The sequence below is a fragment of the Dermacentor silvarum genome, chromosome 8 (assembly GCF_013339745.2).
Source record: "Dermacentor silvarum isolate Dsil-2018 chromosome 8, BIME_Dsil_1.4, whole genome shotgun sequence".
Classification (NCBI taxonomy): Eukaryota; Metazoa; Arthropoda; class Arachnida; order Ixodida; family Ixodidae; genus Dermacentor; species Dermacentor silvarum.
Genome location: NC_051161.1, coordinates 142,596,837 through 142,601,745, shown reverse-complemented (window position 1 = coordinate 142,601,745; position 4,909 = coordinate 142,596,837).

The window sequence follows — 4,909 nt, the reverse complement described above, 5'->3', positions numbered from 1 at the left end:
CGCGACAAAAGTAAGGGGGCCCCTGAATTTCGAAGTTGCAGAATAAGACCCCTGTGGACTGATAGGGTTACGTAACGAGCAGAGACGTATGTCCCAATCAAAATACGTTTTTGAGCGGTGAATGAAGGACTGGATTGAACTGGTGGCAAGTATCATTTGGTCATTTTATTGTAAGCCCTGTGCAATACCCTCGTTGTCAGGGCCTTTAGGGGTTTCTTGAAATAAATAAAGAATAAACAACAATAAATAAATAAACACCAGGCCCCACGTTTCAGCTTGGTTAACAATCTTCACGGAGTGGAAGTCTTCCGCAGGTGGCTCATTGGCGCGCCTTGGTGTGCGCTCGTGCCACAAACGAGTCAACACAAGCTTCGCTTGCACCCCTCTTCACAATAGTGGAAGGGCAGTCAATGTTTCAAGCGAAGCTTGGGTACACGCTAGCCTGCGCCAGGGATGTAACGCTAAAGAACAGCTGCTCTTAGAGCTGCACAGGTGGTCGGCACGCGCTCGTGCCACTGCTCCCGCATTCGTCGTCGTCGTCGTCTGCTTCCACAGCTGGCTGCATTGCCGCTGTGCTATGAGCCATTGCTTAAGGGGGTATGAGCCATTCATTGTCTTACGTAGCGGACAGATCTAATTTTGAAGAAATTTTATGGAAATCTATCCAGAATGAGCGCGCTCGGGAAAGGGCTCGTCTTTGACGTGCCGATTCTAACGTGAGGGCTTCCAAAGCCCATGCGAAACGCCAGCAAAGAGCCGCGAACCCCGAGTTCAGAGAGCGCGATGTTGAGGCCAAATGTGAGCGAAGAGCCATCGGCACCGAGTTGTGGGAGGGCGATGTTGAGGCCGAACGTCAGCACTTCTGAAAGGTGTACGTTACATATGGGTCTGACTGGGTAAATACCTTCATATTCCATTAGGATGTTTCGCCAGTGGTCTCCGGAGATTTACCGCAGATTACAGTTAATGTATATGGCTCCCGCATATGATTCGATATACATATTGTGACGTAGCGTTAACACGGCCTTTAATACGCCCCGAAGACGCGGCGGACCGATCACACTCGAGGCACAGCTCAGTCTCAAGATGAGTCCCCACAAGCGATGAAGACGACGAAGCCGATGAGATGATGAACATGTGCAGCCAACGAAGAAGTCACTAAGAAATGCCCACACTAATTTCCCCCACGTGCGAGCGACCAGCCTGGCCGCAACTTAAAGGGACGGCGAACGCCTTGTGAAAGGCTTCATGCGAGAGACGTGGACAATATCGGCAGCACGACAGCGGTGGCCAGTTGGAACCACAATAGGTTGGACGCGATAATTAACGGGAGAAGTCTGCTCTAAGACTCTGTATGAGCCTATGAACCGAAACTGAAACTTTTCGCATAAGCCAGGAGTGCGAACTGGTGTCCGGAGTAGCACTTCATCGCCCGGGCAGAAAAACACTGCGCAGTGGGAAACACTGCGCGGTGGGATGCGTCATAGAGGTTCTTGCGGTCATGTTGGCTTGCTTCGGTGTTGATGCGGGCGAGCTGGCGACAGTGGAGGAGGCGTGATATACATTGTGCCACAAGAGGATGCAGCTAGAGTGAGCGGAGCGGAGAAGAAAGAGACGCCAAGAAAAGAAGAGGGCGAACGGTCATATACGAGGTAGAATGGCGAGTAACCAGTTGTGCGTTGTACGGCGGTATTGTACACAAAAGTCAAGAATGGCAAAATTGCGTCCCAGTTTGTGTGGTCTCGGTGAATGTACATGGCTATCATATCGGAGAACGTGCGATGAAAGCGCTCAGTCAAGCCGTTGGTTCGAGGGTGGCAACTGGAGGTTGTCTTGTGGGTGGTGCCGGAGGCTCGGAGCCATTCGTCTACAATTTGTGAAAGCAAAGCCTTTCCACGGTCGCTAAGGATGACACGAGGAGCACCGTGACGCAGGATTAATGCTTGAAGTATAAACGCAGCAACTTCAGAAGCCAACGCCGAAGTCACGCAAGCTGTTTCGGCGTGACGTGTCAAGGGGTCGACGGCTGTCACTATCCATCAATTGCCGGTAAGAGTCGTGGGAAGGGGACCATACAGGTCAATGCCAACGACTTCATATAGTGACGACGGACACGGGACTGGTTGGAGCTCTCCGCTTTGACCAGATTTTGGTAGCTTTCGAAGCTGGCAAATGGCGCACGAAGCGACGTACCGCGCTACACTTGTGGATAAGCCAGGCCAGTAGAAGTGACCTTTGATGCGGTCGTACGTTTTCTGGAAACCAAGGTGACCAGCAGTCATGTCGTCGTGATAGGCCTTAAGGATATGCGCGCGAAGAGAGCCAGGTAGAACAGGCACCCAGCGTTGACCGTCAGCGTGATAGATATGGCCTATGGCGGTATATTCCGATTCGGTCGGTACAACCCGACCAAATCGTTCACAGCGAAGCGCTGCTGTCTTACATTTCAATTCGTGCCGCCGACCGCCCATTCGCATTAACTCGGCGATGGTGCTGCCACCTGTGGTTCGACCTCGCTGTCAATAGCGCCCTAAGACAACTGACCATGGCCAAATCAAAGAACATGCAAGAGGGATCGGACAATTATTTGCGGAGCGCAGAGAGAAAAGTATAGCTCTTTGCTCCTCGAACTTCATGCGAAGAACGTTCCCCCAAGATGCCCATGGCTTGATCTCTTTTGATAATGCTTGTCTGAAAGAGACAGCTCAAGGCTGCCGGGAAATGGGAAGAAAGTCCCATTTTAACGAGCCGAGAGCACGATCGAGTGCAGCTCCTGTCATCTCATATCACCTATCAAATTGTATAATCTATCACTATAACAGCTAATCTTTCCTGCAAAATCACATTACTTATGTAGTCAATAACGCTAACAGAATGTTAGGTTACTTACGTCGCAACTTTTCAAAAGCACCATCATCACTAAAGCTAACACTGTATATTAAACACTTGTACACTCTTAGCTGGAATGTACATATGTGGTGTAGGATCAAAGTCACGGGCATCTGTTAATAAAATTGAATCTTTGCAGAACCGCAGTTCGCGCTTATGTCCTAATGCTCGTCTTTCAAGTGTGTGGTCTACGAAAGTATCCTTCCACCTTCCGAAACTTCTCTTAGGCAGGAAATTTACCCATACAATTATGTTATAAAATTTATATAATGCGTGAATGAGAGAAATGGTCATTCCCTTTTGTAAAACTAGCTTGTATTTTACTCGTTCATGCCAAATATAGTTACTGAGTGGAACTACCTGCCCACCTGCATCATAGTAATGATTCCTTTCTAGTGGTTTTGAGGGAGGAGGTCCTTATAATGTAGCTTGGCATGGGCCAAGTAGTAGACCGGAAACATTAATAGTATTATTACCTGTATTTACAGGCGAACTATTACCTAGGATACAGTACTTTTTTAAATGTTTGCTTTGCAGTTGCGTAAGACACCTAATGGTACAGAATATTTAGATACTGCTGGGGTCTCTTATTGAGTACTGCCAACTACAAAAAAAAAAAACACTGCTAGTCGAAACTGCAAAAAAACTAAAACACACGATGCGAGTACCCAAATGCCTTTGAAAAACCGCTAAATGCAGACAGCAATCAGTATCACGTTCAACATATGTTTTATTATGTCTAGGTAAAACAAAGTTGACAAGCTTACACTGGATAAAAAAGTATTTTTTTCCGCCCATTACTGAATAAAATACCAAATTATCAATATTATGAGAGCTTCTTGTGAGAATGAATTGCGACCAGATATTGCACAATAAAACAAACACAAAAGATGGCTAGAGTGAATGACCGCGAAACAAGTTAACTATCGGGTAACGATTAAAATTGCAAAATGGCCTCTGTTTCGTCTTGTAATGCTCTCGTGTCCTCTGTGTGTATTCGGTCGCTGGCGCGACTGCGTCTACGGTCGGCGCCGCCCCTGAGCCCGTAGACGTCCGTCGTGCCCCGATCTTGCGAACAACGTCCTCGCGCAACGTGTAGCTGAAGCAGAATTTATCGTTCAGCGCTCACGTGACCGGAAGTTACAATGACAGAGTGGGTGCACTCTAACATGGCGAGGCTTTCTTCGGCTGGGCGTGATATCTGAGACTTACATTGTGGTACATCCAGTGTTGTCTGGCTACCGGAGAGAATCGGTTCAGCAGCCGTATTATGTTTTTTCGTAGCAGCGTGCGCGACTGAATTCCTGCGCTTTGCAGAAAGTTCTCCTTCGCAGCATTTGGCTTGTCTGGCGTCACCTGCAACTTCTATCAGCCAGCCTCGAAGCGCTGGTGGCTGTAACCCTTTCTACATGAGCTTCCGGATCAATTTTCACAAGGCTAAGTCCCCTGAAGTGCCTGTGCGAAAATGGCGAATAGCGAAGCTGCTAAATAGCGAAACAGCTAGAACTATAGTTTAGAGCAGACGTAAAGATAGAAATATACAGAACACTGTCTCTCGAAATTGGACTGCTCTAGCAAATTCTCTAGGGCCTGCAGAACTTCCTTCCAGCTTACGTTGTTATTTGTGTGTCACTAACAATAGTTTGCATCACTATGAGGACTTCTTACGTAACGAAACAGTTCATTTTCTGTTATTTTGATGTTTGGTAGTACACTCGGATGCCAACAAGCCGCCGAGCTGGGAGTGTGCAGGTGGTGCTACAGATGATAAGCAAAACAGATTGAAAAATGAAATGAATAACTACAAAAAGACGACCTGCTGTCCTGCTTTCACATGTTGTTTTGTTCAACTCTTTGCAACAGAACTTGTTGGCTTCGAAATACTTCGAAATACTCCGAAATACTCCGAAATACTCCGAAATACTCCGAAATACTCCGAAATACTCCGAAATACTCCGAAATACTCCGAAATAGCCACTTATCGTTAGAACAGGCATCCGAAACATTTGGCGTCGTTGCA